The 16,200-nt window shown below is 41.3% G+C and overlaps 2 protein-coding genes across 5 annotated transcripts in view; one reads left to right on the top strand and one right to left on the bottom strand.

The window, feature by feature from the left end:
* Window positions 1–3,050, bottom strand: part of LOC101845837 (collagen alpha-1(V) chain) — a 31,708-nt gene extending 28,658 nt beyond the window's left edge. Inside the window, exon 1 of the mRNA XM_005094798.3 lies at window positions 2,907–3,050. The gene's annotated coding sequence lies outside the window, so the exon portion shown is untranslated. The remainder of the gene's footprint in view (window positions 1–2,906) is intronic.
* A 10,900-nt stretch (window positions 3,051–13,950) lies between these two features.
* Window positions 13,951–16,200, top strand: part of LOC101845228 (zinc finger Y-chromosomal protein 1) — a 74,470-nt gene continuing 72,220 nt past the window's right edge. For 2 of the 4 annotated variants that reach the window (XM_013080506.2, XM_005094795.3), the window contains exon 1: window positions 13,952–14,088. The gene's annotated coding sequence lies outside the window, so the exon portion shown is untranslated. Of the gene's footprint in view, window positions 14,089–16,200 lie in introns of all 4 variants that reach the window. The other 2 variants (XM_005094796.3, XM_005094797.3) reach the window with 2 other exon arrangements.

Genomic DNA, 16,200 nt, shown 5'->3' with positions numbered 1-16,200 from the left:
TAGAATACATATGTACAATCAATGAAACAGGAACCCTTTAGTTACAAAAAGACGGCTTACAAAGTTTGAGTAAGACTGATCCCGATTCCACACAAGGCCTGCACCAACGCGCGCTTTGCAGAGAGCTCTAGATAGTAGATCTAGATCTAGTAATCAAAATTCTGAAAAGTAAAATCTGCTTCCAAGTTCAGTTTTTGTCATCCGGTGTTGCCTTCAACCCCACCCCACCCCCCTCCCCCGCATGCGTTTTAAAAAAAATAAAATAATCCCCCCATTCCCGAGTCCTATACTTCGCAGCGCTCAGAATTTGCATGAACTTTGGTGACCTCAACCATCGCCGATACTCACGATGTGACGAAAACGCACTGGTTCAATGACCGGTCATGAAGGCGAGCCCGGCAAGAAGCTTTCTTTTTCTTTGTTTTTTTTTCACAAGTGACAGCACAGGAAAAACTAATTATTTTCATGACGACACAGCGTATGTAATGCAGAACCTGCATGTTACAAATATAGAGCTATCAGACTACTATAGGTCCTACCGGCAAATTTCCAGGTGGTAACGAAAGCGAAAGTAGATCTTCATTTTCCCAATCGAGCTTCGGAATCACACATACACTTCCACTTTTTGGCACCATAACCGCCTGTGCGCGTGTAACGTACTCTCAGGCCGGGAAACGCCGAATGAATATATATATCACAACTGTGACCCGCAAAAATGGACTCAAAGACGTTATACGGATTAGGTTTTCAAATATTCGAGAACGTTTATGTATTTTCCTGAGTCTTTCACTGGGCAATTTACAGATTTCATCAAATCCCCGTTGCATTCCGGGTCTCGGCGATTTTTTTTCAAATTATTGGGTAATTCCAGGGGCCCCCGGGATTCACCCTGTACACGTGTTCCTGGCCGATCTGGCAAAATTCAAGGAATTTTCAAGGAGATTTTTCCTTGAATGCAAATTCAAGGAGTTTTCAAGGAGATTTTTCCTTGAAAACAAATTCAAGCAGTTTTCAAGGACTCCTTGAATTCAAGGAGGCCGCGGGAACCCTGTCTGTCTCATAGTGGTCACTCGTTACGGAAGTCCTCCCCTCCATTTGGGATCGGATTAATATTAAAAACGGGAGTGTAGGCTATACAGATCCGGTAACCGGGAACAAAGTCACAAAGTATACAGACCCGGTAGGGGAACTCTTTTGTGATTTCAGAGAGTTTCAGCGTCCTCTTGGCTCAGGGTAGACCTAGGTTCTTCTAGATCTATGGTCTAGATCTAGATCCAGGCAGACAAACATATAAATCTTTGATCTAGTTTCGCGGCTAACCTAAATCTAAATGAAGATTGCGGATGTCTTTTCGATGAACGATCGTTTTTCCTCCGCTTTTGGAGTTGGTGGAATCAAAATTTGAAGAAAAGAACAAGTTACATTGTCATAATTTCAATCGAGCAGTCCCTCTCTCTCTCTCACACACACACACACACTAGATTTCTACCGGGTCTAGTCTGGGGGGCTCAAACTTCCCGAAACAACAAAAGAGTTCCCCTACCGGGTCTGTATACTTCGTGACTTTGTTCCCAGTTACCGGGTCTGTATACACTTCGAATCATGAATTCCTAGCCTATTAAGGCCTAGATCTAGATTTCTAGATCTACCAGTGCTTTTTCGGTAGTTCCCACCCCCCTTATTTGAGCCTGACCTAGATCTACATCTAGTCTAGATCTAGATCTATACGTTTGATTCGCGGTGAGCTAAGATATCAAACCTAACAACAGCAAACCATTAAATTGTGGTAAAATTTAGGGGGGCATGCCCCCCTGAAACCCCCCTTCCTAATTTTTGTTAGGGAGTGTATACAGACCCGGTAACCGGGAACAAAGTCACAAAGTATACAGACCCGGTAAGGGAACTCTTTTGTGATTTCGGAGAGTTTCCAGCGCCCTCTTGGCTCAGGGTAGACCTAGGTTCTTGCTTCTAGATCTATCATCTAGATCTAGGCAGACAAACTTAGATCTAAATCTTTGATCTAGTTTCGCGGCTAGCCCAGATCTAAATGAAGATTGCGGATGTCATTTCGATGAACGATCCTTTTTCCTCCGTTTTGGAGTTAGGGGAATCACAATTTGAAGAAAAGAGCAAGTTACAATGTCATAATTTCAATCGAGCAGCCCCCCCCCCCCTCTCTCTCTCTCTTTCTCTCTCCTCTTGTGTATCGCTCGCCTCTCTTTTTCTTTGTTTGTCTCTGTCTTTCTTTGTCCCCACCTATTTCCCACTCTATCTTTCTCTCGTTCCCTCCTGCCAACTGGGGCATATATTTTGCTAGCACCCCCCCCCTCCTCTCTTTCTCTCTCCCTCTCTCTCTCTCTCCCTCTCTCTCTCTCACACACACACACACACACACTAGATTTCTACCGGGTCTGGGGGCTGAAACTTTCCGAAATCACAAAAGAGTTCCCCTACCGGGTCTGTATACCTCATGACTTTGTTCCCGGTTACAGGGTCTGTATACACTTCGTTTTTGTTATGTCACCCTGAAACCCCCCTACTCTTGACGTCTTGACTCTTCGGGCCAAAACCCGTGAATAACAATTGCGGGGTGGGAACTAATCTAGATCTAATCTAGATCTGCCGAAAAAGCGCCGATCTACCTAACCTAAGGTTGAGACATAAGCAAAGTCAGTCCGCTGGTCCGATATTCTTCAATCTTACCCAGTTAGATTTGAAATTTTCTTGAAAATAACTGATTTGCGACAGTTTTAGTGGCTTTAAGTGATCTGCAGCAAACTCAAACAACAGTAGTGTAGTGACTGCACTGCAGTGAGTTTGAGACCCCCCACCCCGGAGCCGAAGCAGTTCATCTGTGTGCGGGAGTGAAAGTACTATTCTACCAACACTTATGTTCCTTTAAATACCTTGTAGATCTAGATGTACTTGGGTTTGTACTTGTCTCTTTTCTAATACTACACGGGGCAAGGGGTAGATCTATATTGCACTCTTTGAAGTTGAAGCTTGAGGCTGGCCGGCTGTGGTCAATCAATCATGGCCGACAGACTCGGCATCTTCGCATTTCGCATTTCGCACGCGGTCCCGTTTTGAATATTTTTTTTAAAAATTATTATTATTATTCTGCTGTTATTATTATTATTATTATTATTATTATTATTAAATGCCCGCTATTTCAACACGGATCAACTCTCCGCGTCTGGCTTATTTTGTGGTGATTTTGCTTTCTTTTGGTTCGAGGTGGAGTGGCAAAATCCTTGTATCGAACGTATATATTATGCGCTATCTTGATTCTAAATCTATCGTGCCATCGTATCGCGCGTGTGTGTGGTTGTTTTTTTAAAGACTCGTCTCCAATCCGTTTGCTTGACTAGATCTAGATCTAGATCTATAAGCCTGCCTTGCATAGATCTAACTGAAGACTCGAGACGCAAGCGCTTTTTTAAAATTATAATTTCACCATTCTTTGTTACCATGCAGTTAAAAATTCCCCTTCACAATCGAAAAACTTGAATAGCAGAGGTTTTGGCTTGGGTGGAAGAGGTACGTACGCGCTTAGCGCTAAGGGTACGTGTGATGGGGGGACATCACGATGTTCTCATTATACCGATACGGATAACAAATTTGTAAGTGCGTAGGCCTACGCAGACAATTGAATTTTCGGAGAGGCTCTCATGGCCTGTCATTCAAAGGTCCCAGATTCTAATCCGAGTAGCGACCAAGAAATGTTCTTCTCTAGAATTGTCTCCTTTCACCTCCTTTCATGCTAGTTCAAGTTGAAGCCATGGTGAAATGAAAAATGGGGTGCTCCATGATTCGTGCATCATAGTAGATAAGTCACTCCCCCCCCCCCCCCCCCCCCCCCCCCTCCCCTTCTCCGGACTGGTATGCTAAGTTCCATGCAGGCTATTATTGATGAACACTTACCAGGTATTACAGACAGCAACGTGGCTTCTGTCAAAGCCAGCTGAACTGCACAAAGAACTGAGTCCATCGAGATCTGTAAAGGAAGGAAGCACAAGATATGATGGCTGTTACCAAGTTTCTTCATGAGAGAAATCCGTTGGCTGAAGACGCTAGTCTGAGAAATATCGTTACGAGGGTGGTTGCAGAAATAGCTGTCAACGTTGACAAAGCACAAGATGTAGGTCAAACTATTCTCAGAAAAATTGAAGGTGGATCAGTCTCAGAATTGTCCTTGAAGAAAAAAGACAAGGTTTTTGTAATGACTGCAAATACATCTCTAAAGGCTAACTGGAAGACCATGTAACTATTGACTCTCAGTTGTTGTTTCAGAGATTAGTGACAGGGCTGCAACTTAAAAATATGAAGACAAGACAGTGATTTTTACACGCAAACTTTGCTGCTACCCCTCGTCATTGTTTGACTCTGCAGATAACCTTCATGAATCCAACAAATCAGCTATGCTAGAAGAACTTTGGAAATCAAGGGCAACGGTTACGCCTGGTCTGCCATCACCAGCTGCAGATCGTCATTTGATGGAGGGTCTTTGCTGCTGCGTATCCCCTGGCAACGATCGAAGGAGCACCTTCATTTGTATTATCGAGACATATTATGCTTCTTATTGTATGTCAGTAAGAATTATCCAAACGCAACCATTGTTTTTGGTGAAATATTTGTCTGGACTGTCGACAAAAGACGTAACACGCCTCAAAAGAGCCGAAGGAATTACAGGACAAGCTGTTCATTTTAAGTTAGACATGGTTCTCCAATCTTCAAATGGTATTTTTCTTGTCAACAAAGAAAATAAGCAACGTTTTATCAATGCCCTCGGGTCAGTGCTTGAAGACAGAGGACACATTCCCATTGACAGCAAATGTGATGCTGACCTTAAGATTGTCCAAACAGCAATCAAGTGTGCGCAGCACAAAGATACCGCTGTAATAGGAGAAGATACAGATCTTCTCCTTCTGTTAGTTCATTATGCTGATGAACATGCTAATAACATCTATTTCTACTCAAACAAAAACATCCCAGCTTAAAAATTAAGCAATGGGTTATTCAATGATTAATTATTCAACTAGGGGCATTTCGACATTCTCTTCTCTTTCTCCATTCCCTTACTGGCTGTGACACCACCTCAAGATCATTCGGTATCGGGAAAGGCACTGCTTTGAAAAAGCTCCAACAAAACAAAATGATGCTCTTAGAGGTACAGATTTTATGACAAACCAATCTGCCCAAAGTGTTGCTGCTTCAGGCGAGAAAGCCCTTGTGCTTCTTTACAATGGAAAACCAGAATAAAGTCTGATGAACTACACCATGGTATCTTCTGCACAAAAGTTGCAACAGGCACAACATTTGATTTTATACAGGCGCGATATAAAGCACTTCCTCCGACATCAGCTGCTACTAAGTATCATAGCCTAAGAGTGCATCTTCAGGTGCAACAGTGGTTGGGAAATGATACGCTTAATCCCGTAGAATGGGGATGGAAATATGAGGATGGGCATTATGTTCCCATCATGACCACCTTGTTGGCAGCATCCCCAGACCTTCTGAAAATTGTGCTATGTACCTACAAGGACAACTGTGACACTCGACGCTGTCCTGTTGGAAACACGGACTGGAATCCTCATAAGCTTGTGGAGAGTGCCACGGTGTCACCTGCCTTAATTCACAAAAACATTAGTTTGGTATAGAGGATACTTATATGTTAGCCCACTTTTCTTATTGTGAAGTACAATGTAGTAGATATAATATGTTTATTAACGCATTTTAACTTGTCCCACGTGCCACTACACTACATGTATTTATGTATTTCATGTCAATGAAATAGTGTCTTTCTAATTATATATTGTCTTATTGACTGAGTGTCACACTTAATGTAACTTATCGATATCCGCAAATAGCCCGCTCTGGTCATAAATAATCTCAAGTGTAGCTCTAATTAAAAAGACAATATTTAATGCTTTTTAATATGAGATGCGACACGACGGGGTTGTGTTAAGTATTACTTATCCTATGTATGTTATGTTATTGTGACGTCATTGAAGGCCTAATAACACCATAATGCCTAACCCGATTTTTTAAAATAATTTTGTGCAGTGTTATCTTAGCATCACAATATATAGTTTACAGCAAACAGAAATTCGGTTGCAATTAGTGACGGGTCAAGGTGACTTTTGTGGTAGGGACAGTAGCCTAAGGAGTCAAAGTAAAACTCAGGCATAAGGGCGAAAACATAGAGAACGCCGATTTCGGAGACTGACTTAGTAATGCCGATAGGTATAAAAATTCCATTGTGATTTCCCTCTTGCCCCACATAAAGCTGGCAGACTACAGGCGGCTTTAAGCTCGGATCGGCGTTGTCGACTTTATCGGAATCCAAACTACATTAGTACGCCGAAAAAATGGGAAGGGCGTCTCGCTGTCAACTCGCGACCGCAGTGCTTTCTTGTCGTATCTCAATTTTTGAACAGTATAAATGAGACTTCTTCTTAAGCTCACTATTTGCTGTGAACTGCTTTCACGATTATGAAAAATGGAGATGCGACAAGAAAGCACTGAGGTCGCGAACTTTCAATGCCATCTCGCCGTCTCGCCGTCGCCAACTCGGGTTGAGCGGTTTGCGTGACCCCCACTGGACAGGGGACAATTTTAAATGGCCATTTCAGAGCTGGAGCTTCACGGTAGACAAAAACTAATTACATTTTTGAAATCAGCATCGTCAAGTTAGGGTGACATGAAAACAGAATTACATTATAAGCAATATTTTTTTAGGAATTTCGAGGTTTTTTAATCCCCAAATAAATGCTTCATATAGATACCAGCTGTGTTGTGGTGTAATGTTTTCTTATATCTAAATCTAGGCTTTTGGCGCCCTCAATGTGGAGTCAAGCAGACACCCACTGGCGCCTGTCCGCGTCGATCTTCAGCGGCTCATGTTTCGGCGTTCTCTATGTTTTCGCCCTAAGATGTGAAAAATCATCATCATCATCATCATCATCATCATCATCATCATCATCATCATCATCATCATCATCATCAAGAGTCAGATGTGCGACAGTCATTGGCGAACATGGTTCTCCCTTTATATTCCTTAGCTCGGATGCTCTCAAAAAAGCTACATTATCCTGATCTTTCCCCGTCACCCTTCTGTTTAGGCTCTCCATAAGTACATTGTCTGAGGCTACAGTCCTGTCTCGGTTGCCTCCAATGTTGCCAATGAGAGCTAGATCTATATGCTCGAGGCTTTTATGCCTATTCATGTGTCCAAAAAGTGCATTTTTTCCGTATTATTTTAATCAGAGATCGCTCCACGTTGACTTCTTCAAGTACTACTTCATCGGATTTCTTTTACTTCCAAGATATTCTCAACAGTCTCCTAAAAAACCACGTTTCTATTGCTTGTACATTGTATTTAAATTCAATGTGTTCAGTGATTGTCCAGCATTCACAGCTCTATAGAAGGGTTGACCATACTTAGGATTTCAATTACAGAACTTTCATTTTGGTAGTCACTGCAAGATGTTTCTCTATTTTCCCCCATGATTAGGCTCATTTTATTGACATGACTTGCCTAACCCATTACAATTTTTCATTTTACTTCTGTGGAATATTTGGCATCAGATGTAATTATAATATCCTACATATGTTTAAAACTGTTAAACTTGTTATGAGGTTATAAACATGAGTTCATAGATATACTGAAAGCAAATACATGTGTGCCTCATGTTTTAAAAGTGAAAAAGCCAACCAATAACTCGAATATATACAGACTGCTTACATATACAATTTTAGTATGAGTATGGTATTAAGACAGCCTATGCCGTCATACTATATACTCACTGTATGTATAAAACAGGAGGTTGTAGAGTAGCCTACTTAACTTGGCTTTCTTACTACATTTACTACAACAGACAGAACAGCATTTAAATTTGGTTGTAATTGAATAGGCCTAACTTCTTTAAAATATTATATGACGGGTATAAAGCTATTAATATTATTTTAGTTCGTGCTATAGTTAAGGTATGGACCTAGCTCTGTGAAAATGCGAGTTAAACGGTATGCACACACGCTTGCTTATGGAAAACCGTTGGCATGCAAAATGAAAAAAAAAATAACGAGAGCACTTTCAAAATCCCCCTCCCGGGTAGCCCTCGACAAAAATACATAATTGTAATCTGTTCTAAGAGCCGTACAGGCGGTTAAATTGAAAATTGAAAAAGGGACTACATTTACTAGTATGGTAAAAGTCCACGAGGCTAAACTTTTCATTTTCTAAAGGAAGCGGCCATTGTTAAGGGGGGAGGGCTACACCCCCCAAAGTCAAGATCCACTCAAAATTATGAAATTTGAGTTGTAGGCATTTTTAGCTTCTTCGGGCTCTCCTACAACTATTTCATCGCATAAGAACCCCCCAAAACCTTACTTTTTCCAAACCCGGGCATGTTTATCCCCACCATTTCCTCATAAAGTCAATATTTTATTTCTCTTTATTGACCGTAGTTTTCTCAAAACGCGACTTTCCTCCATACTTTTTTTAATAACTCCACCATTTTTCACCCAATCTTCACGAAACTTTCACAGAATGAACAGAAGATGTAATACTAATTTGTCTATTGAATTTTTGATATAAGGAATAGATTTACGGATTTTCACGGATTTTTTGCAAACTTGAATACTACCTCAGGAAAAAATTCATTACAGATTTTCTAATTCGTTTAGGAAAAAAACAACAGACAAATTGTTAGATCTAAGGTTTGTAAACACGAATGCAAAAAAAAAAAAAAATCAATTTCCAAGAGCAATAAGTGCAGTATTCATTACGTAAGACATGCCAGCAAAATCCAATATGGTCGCTGTATCCATGGAAACGAAACTTTTTTTTCTCAAATTTGATTGCGGATTTTAAGACTGCTTACTAATTTTGTTATAGATGCGAAATTTTGTAAAATTCGGTCCAGTAATAAGCGAGATAGCCTTCAGGTGTAGCCCCCCCCCCCCCCCCCTTTTTTTAAAATGTACATTAGACATGGGTGATCTCAGAGTTTGGTCACGGCAAGCTCGACCCTCTTACAACCTACCCGACGTATAGATCTATGGCTAAATATTGGTATTTTAATTTACGTGATACATGTATTATTTTTTGATGAAATTCACAGGGAAAGAGAAAGAGGAAGGTGATAATTTATGATATAGAGCTAGCTATCAATATCAGCTATCCATTTTTTGGGCGCTGTTTTAGTCAGAGTGAAAGTGGAAGGCCTAAATAGTACATGTATTTCAAAGAGGGACTTAGATTCGGACTTCTGGGAAATGGAATATGGTTGCATAGAGGTGGAGACAGACAGGCCCTATGCCCTATACAGAAGTTTGTAGGCCTAGATGATATGCTGATTGATTTGATGTTGGTGGCCTCCGGCACTGAGTGAGAAAGGCTTATATTATTGATGTTTTGGCTGGTTTGTGCAAGCTGAACGCTCTCAGACCTTACCCACTTCTTTCATCGCGATATCCAAAACCACAAATGATGATCAACGCATAATAGAAAAATAGCATAACGTGTATTAGTCTGTCAGCTTGAGGCCATACTTGCTGCACTTGAGAGCCTCGTTTTTCCACGGTAGATTCGAAATTAAAATTTGCTTTTCAGGCTAACTTTTGAAAAAACAACAACAACCCAAAACAAATAACTTTACCAAAATTAAAGTACTTAACATAGATTGGAAATAGATTTGGACAACAAAATCAATATATTTAATTTTAAAGCAATAGCATCCGTAATCCCGCCCCAATCTCCATCTTTGCTCATATCGACGACCAGACCCAACTGTTTCGAGATCATAGTTTTAAATTCCAGTTCCATCAACCCCCTTGTGACGCCCACGATGACTCATGAGTTGTGTACATGTATTAGTACTAGATCAAGTAAGCTCTTATAAGTGATATGGGTTAATGATGATGCAATTTGTCTTTTCAATCCAAATCTGTCCAGGTGAAAAGGAAAAAAAGAGCTGGGGGGCGGGGGTAGTTCTTGTTCAGTTGGAGTTATTTATAACATTTAATATTTATTTACTAATTATTTTTCCTTTCTTTTTTAGTGGAACAAATTGTTATCTCTTGAAGAATAAAAAAAAAAAAAAGCCAAACCAACGTGACAAACATGAAATAGTTGTGGTTCACAATAACGAAAGCACGGAACTGAGAAAATATCCTTCCAAAATTTTCCCAAAGCAAGCAATGAAAACTGAGAATTATTATAGGCCTAATGTGTTTTCTTTTTTCAGCGTATTCACCAGTCTTGCATCTTTGCGTGCAGTAATGTTGTAGAGAAATATTTCTTCCAGAATAGATAAGCCCAGAGACCGTAATAGGGTAAGCCTACGTAAGGGTACAGTTTCCGGAAATAGAACGTGTGCCGATCAAAGAGAGTGAATTTGACTGAGTATAAAGAAACTGCAATTGCTCACCAATGTGTCTTTATACATGTAGATTATATGATTAATGTCCTTTGGTTTTTATGTTGAGCCAATTTGCCGGTGACGTTTTTGTTGAATGGTGCATCCTTCAAGAAGAACCATTCATGATTAAAATATATCGTTTGCTACCCATCCACAACTGGATGTAAAAATGTTGCTGTTTGATGTGGTCTCAGTCTCTTGACAGTGAGCTTAGCTTCACGTAATAAAGAACCAAAGAGAATTTCTAATAAGTATTATACATGAAACATTGCTGTATTTAAAACAAACATTAGATTCCAATTTACAACTTCTCCAACTCATTGATACAATACAACGGTGCTTGCTTTATTATTGTTTGTCCGGTCTCCATAATCCAGAATAAAACTGAACCTAGGCCTTAGGCCTAGAACTAAACACACGCTCAAAATTTCATTCCTGTCACGTGCACAATCTTAGGCCATGGAAATCATTATATTAAACTTAATATGGTTTAACCAAATGTTAGATAATGTCAGAGCTCTATACACCAACAGAAGAGATCAGTAAGAACAGAGGAAGGCACAGACTGGTTCAAAGTAAGATCTGGAGTACGACGTAGGGCGATGCGTTCTATCTATCCACCTATGTTGATAATATACATGGACACAATAATGCAAGACGCAAACCAAAGCAAAAGAAAAAACCTATATGAACTTCTATTCACAGACGACCAATGTCTTGTTCACCCAAACCAACAAAGCCTCCAAAATCACCTACCGAACCGAATAACAGTTGCGAGAAATTTAACATGAAAATAAACATATAAAAAACTTAAGTTATGAAAGTGAGCCGAAACCGTAGTCCCCTGAACATCCATGTCAATAATAAACAACTGAAACAGGTTAAGGAGCTTAAATATCTCGGCAGTACTTTTTCTGAAAACGGGTCCATTGACAGAGAAATAGAAATGCGAACTCAAAAGGCCAACGCTGTCACCCACCGGCGCGCACCCCTCCTATCTCATCCAAACATCTCCATGGACAAAAAAAAAAAAGACTACAACAACACCAAGCACTCATAGTCTCAGGCTATAAAGGAAGAGGAAGGCCACGCAAAAGGTGGATCGAGGGTCTAGGAAACCCTGAGAAAACATAATATCACAACTGAAAGAGCCGCGAGCTCCTACCATAGAAAAGTGCATCTCGCCTCGACGCTTTACCCACTTTACGGCAACAGAGGATGAAAAAGTAAATTGTAACCAGAGAGCACACAGAAAGCCAATGGAAAAAAGGGGGTGGGGGTGTGTTCAGTCTACGCATTGGCCTGAAGCCGAGGCGCCTCACCTGAAGCCCTGAGGGTGTACAAATATGGTGTCAAGTCAAGCGCACCCACAGAATTCTACACTTACTACTTAGTAGTAGAATTCTGTGAGCGCACCCTGCCTAATCACGAGACACAGTGTGGCTTCAGCCCTCGAGCCGCTTGAACCACCAGACAGACTGAATATCATTGTGTCTTTACTTTGTACAGTTGCTTTGTCTCGGCCTTGAGCCACGTAAAGTCCAGACCCCAGTGATATTCAGTAAGTGGGAACCTTCCGAACATAAGCACCGGGGCCTAAACGACAAACCAATGATATTTTATTCTCCCCAACAGCGAAGGAGAGCCGATCTTGGACGGAACTATCTAGATAGTAGTAGTTCTGGTAGTATTAGTTGGTACCCAGACCAATCAGATCAATTTTCAAGTTAATGTTTCAGAAGTTTCGTCTGGGTGTTCGTGAAGTTTCGCTTTTACTTTTAGAAAATCGAAATGCGTTATTATATTTTTTTGTGAAAGGTTTTGTTTCGATTTTTAAAAAGTCAGTCAGAGAAGTAGATCTAACTTTTTGGGGAAGAAAACTAAGTGGGGCTGAAGCTGCAAGCCTCACCCCACAAAACGCCACTGCAGTAGATCTATACCAGTAGATCTACATGGTAATGAAAAGCATTTAAGAGGGGCCAAATCAAGGGGTAAATTTTTACTTTCACTCCCGCACACAGATGCACTGTTTCAGGGGTCAAACTGCTGTACTGTTTGCTGCAGATCACACATAAAGCCACTAAAACTGTCGCAAATCAATTATTTTCAAGACAATTTCAAATCTAACTGTAAAATATCAAATTATGGGTGTAAAAACAGGGGGGCATGCCCCCCCCCCCCCCTGTAACCCCCCAGATTTTCTTTTATCCCAGTGGGGCAGGCCCCCCTCGAACCCCCCGATTGGTCCAAAGCATGTCTATCTCGGTTAAAAACAATCAAATATTTCAAAAACCATTAATTTGCGACGGAAATGAAGTTGATATTCGTGTTCAGTTCAGCGCATCAATATTTAGTAGAAAATAGACAACTGGTAGCTGAGTGTGAGACGGGAGGGAAAGTAAAAAAATACCAATCAAGGTTTCGGTGAACCTGGTCACCAATTCTGAAAAATTGGCACCATGTTTATTATTTTATTTTTCTTAAATGCGGACGATAACCGCATTCTTTTTAGTTGCGTGTAACCTTCTTCAACCCCCAAGTCCCAAGCCACACATCCTTGCCTTGGCCCCAACTTCTCTGGTTATGGGGGTTTCAAAAAGTATCTCACGGCAGCCCAAGAAAGTCTGCGCATGCGTACTACAGACAATTATTTCCGGATATTGCCAAGTTGGCGTTAAACTGTTTGTCCTTTTAGTTTCGTTGAATTCACAATGCTATTAGGGGCCTATGTCCATGGATTTAGAATTCGGGGAACAAAACTTCACAGCCTCCCTCAGTAAATGAAGAGCAGCTCGAGAAGTAATCAAACAAACTGATAACAATTTCAACATTATTTTAAAAAAAGTTATAATCGATTAATATGTAAATTTTAATATTATTTAGACATGCCCCCCGCTCCCACCCTCCACACACAATATTGGATCAACCAAAAGGCCCATGGCCACCAACTTATGAATACAAAGACTGTGAAATAGGAGCATTCTTCTTGTCTATACCTACCCCTGTCAACATAATGTAGAACTTAGGGCAAGAGTATTTGAGCCCCCAAACTTTCTTTTTCTTCGCTGTTTTGCAGATATATGGTTTTGTTCGAGATCACCGATAGGAATATATTATAATTTTTTTAAAGTTCACGAATCCCTCACATATCCATTATTAAGCTATGTATCTGCTGTCCGTCAACATGGCTATACCTGTGACAATTTGACAAACCCTTTTATGGATTTTGTTTACAAAAAACAATCAAACGATTGATATACGGTGTATGCATGATTCCGAGCCCAGCGTAAAACCTGAGAATAACGATGATTCAATAGTGACACATTGCAGTTACAATTTGCAGGGGTTATCAAGTAGACTTGACAAAAATGAGTTTGCATTGCATTCTCATTGAAATTTGTTTATTCTTTAACGTGAACAACACCACATTTGACAAAAAATATTGCGTTTCGTAATCGGACAAAAAAAAAAAAAGACTGAATCAATGGGTGGAAATAATGTTGTTATTATTTACTTAGCGGGTAACCTCTGCTGAACCTGACATGTGTGCGGTCTGCCTGAATTAGTAAGTAGGTCGGCTTGGGCGTCCTCGTCTGTGATTGTTGGGAAGAAGTACCATGCTGTGTTTTGCATAAATCGCCTAGTAAATATTTCTACTCGATCGGTAAGTTATACATATTATGTGCTTTTTATATTTTGGGACTGTGTAGGGGTTTATGGCGGAAGCTAGATCTAGATTAGTCTTGTTTGTCTTTGCATGGGGGAGACATCTCGGCCTCGGACTTCCGCCATTTTGAGTCTTTGCTAGAGTCTACAGGCCTAATGTCTTTATTGTTTGGTCCCCAACGATATTTGTTTTCTTCTTTGGCCTTCGTCAGGGCTCATTGCTCTCAGATGCATTCTTTGTTTGCTTGTGATTGTGGCGTTAGTAGGAATGGTGCTATTGAGCTGTTTTGTTAGTTCGTTAGATAGCGATTGTGACGCGGTGACACCGACCAATGCTCAATAGAATAAGCTACTCGAAGCAGCCTACCGGTCCGGGTCCCGCTGATCCGCCGATCGCCTGAAGCTCGACCTCTGGCTTAAACTTGTTGGCGATTGTTGATGTTGTAGTGGTAAGATCTACCACTCTAGATTCTCAGGTAGGATCTAGATCTAGATATCTAGTCACTGATGATTATTTTTGGAAGGACTTCGTAAGGAGCGACCACCCCATCAACAAACACAATCAATAATATAATATAAAGAATAAAGAAGAGGCCTAACCCTACCCCTACCCCTACCCCTCCTAGATCTACCCCTACTCCTAGATTCTAGATCTACCCATATCCCTAGCTGCCCTCAATTCTGCTCTGTCTCATAGTCTATAGTGGTCGCTAGTTACGAAAGTCCTCCCGTAGGTAGTATTATTCTCTAGACCTATAATCTAGATCGATCTAGATCTAGATCTAGATTTTTCTAGATATCTAGATCTAGATCTAGATATCGGTAAGATTGTACTTTACCGGACCACCGGTCGGAACTACTTTCGCTATGGCGCCCCTGGTGCCCAGTGGCCCGCTATTCTTGGTTTCCGAGCTCCCCTACTCACTCTCCTACTCAGTTTTCTACGTCCTCACTCTTCAACTGCCAGCAATCGACTGACGTCTCTTACCGGGTTTTTCAGTCATCACGACCGTGCCCTTTGACCCATGACCCTGACATCTTGAGGCTAATTGGTCAATCTAATCACGTGGTCCACTATTCTTATTTGCTTGCAACTGCTGGCCTGGCCTAGCCTAGGCTAGGCCTACTCCTGGTCCGGCAAAGTACAATGGAGGGCTAAAGATGCACACGAGAGCTCATTTGCATAATTGCAACCCCCTCGGCCCTGCTCGCAACTTGGCGAGTATCTACCCCGATTGTCCGCTCATGTTATTGTTTATAATATGTGTGTGTGAGTGTCTTTAAATTATCGAAGTGACTATTTCTCCGAACGTTCGGAGAAATAGTGCCGATCTTTATTTCTCCGAACGGTTTTCGGCTTCCGGTCTCGTGATTTTTTGCCTATTTATTGCGAGAGTTCGGCGCCAACTTTCATTCAGCCTCTGGTCTGGGAAGGAACACGTACCGCATGGCAAGCCCGCCTACAGACAAACTTCAGTAACACCCACCACACACCCACCACCATCATGCACATGTACACACACTAACTAAACATAACTAGTGGGCAACTTTTGAACGTATGACGAGCTGAACTGTGGATGGAGAGACAGTGTGAGTGAAAGAGCGGGTGAAAGGAAGAATGTGCGAGTGTATCCACAGGCGACAGCAACTACAAGACGACGACACTGACCACCCCTGGCCTGGTCCACAGCTCACGAACAAAAGGAATGTAGCTCAGGCGGTGTTTTGCCTATATTATTGTCCATGGTTCGCAGGGAACAAGTGAGATTTTCTTTGTGTGTGCCTGGAGGGATGGGGTGGGGTATGAAAGTCATGCGGACGGGGATGAGCCGCGGGAGAGAACACGGGAATTGAATTGAAGAGTGAAACTGAAAGAGACGAATGACTCATGAGTCCTGGAGTGAATGGATCCTGTGTTTCTATTTTTGTATACTTTGAACTGTTACTGAATAAAGGCTGAAATAAAGCCCGAAAAACAAACAAACACACACACACACTCCTCACTCTCCACTTACTACCACACACAGACACACTCAAACACTCACACACACACACACACACACACACACACAGGAGCAAATTTTTGGGTCTATATCTATTTCAATTTTCA

Source organism: Aplysia californica, unplaced genomic scaffold (genome assembly GCF_000002075.1).
Source record: "Aplysia californica isolate F4 #8 unplaced genomic scaffold, AplCal3.0 scaffold00089, whole genome shotgun sequence".
NCBI classification, from domain to species: domain Eukaryota; kingdom Metazoa; phylum Mollusca; class Gastropoda; order Aplysiida; family Aplysiidae; genus Aplysia; species Aplysia californica.
The sequence above is the reverse complement of the archived record's forward strand: the minus strand, read 5'-3'. Positions and strand labels throughout refer to the sequence as shown.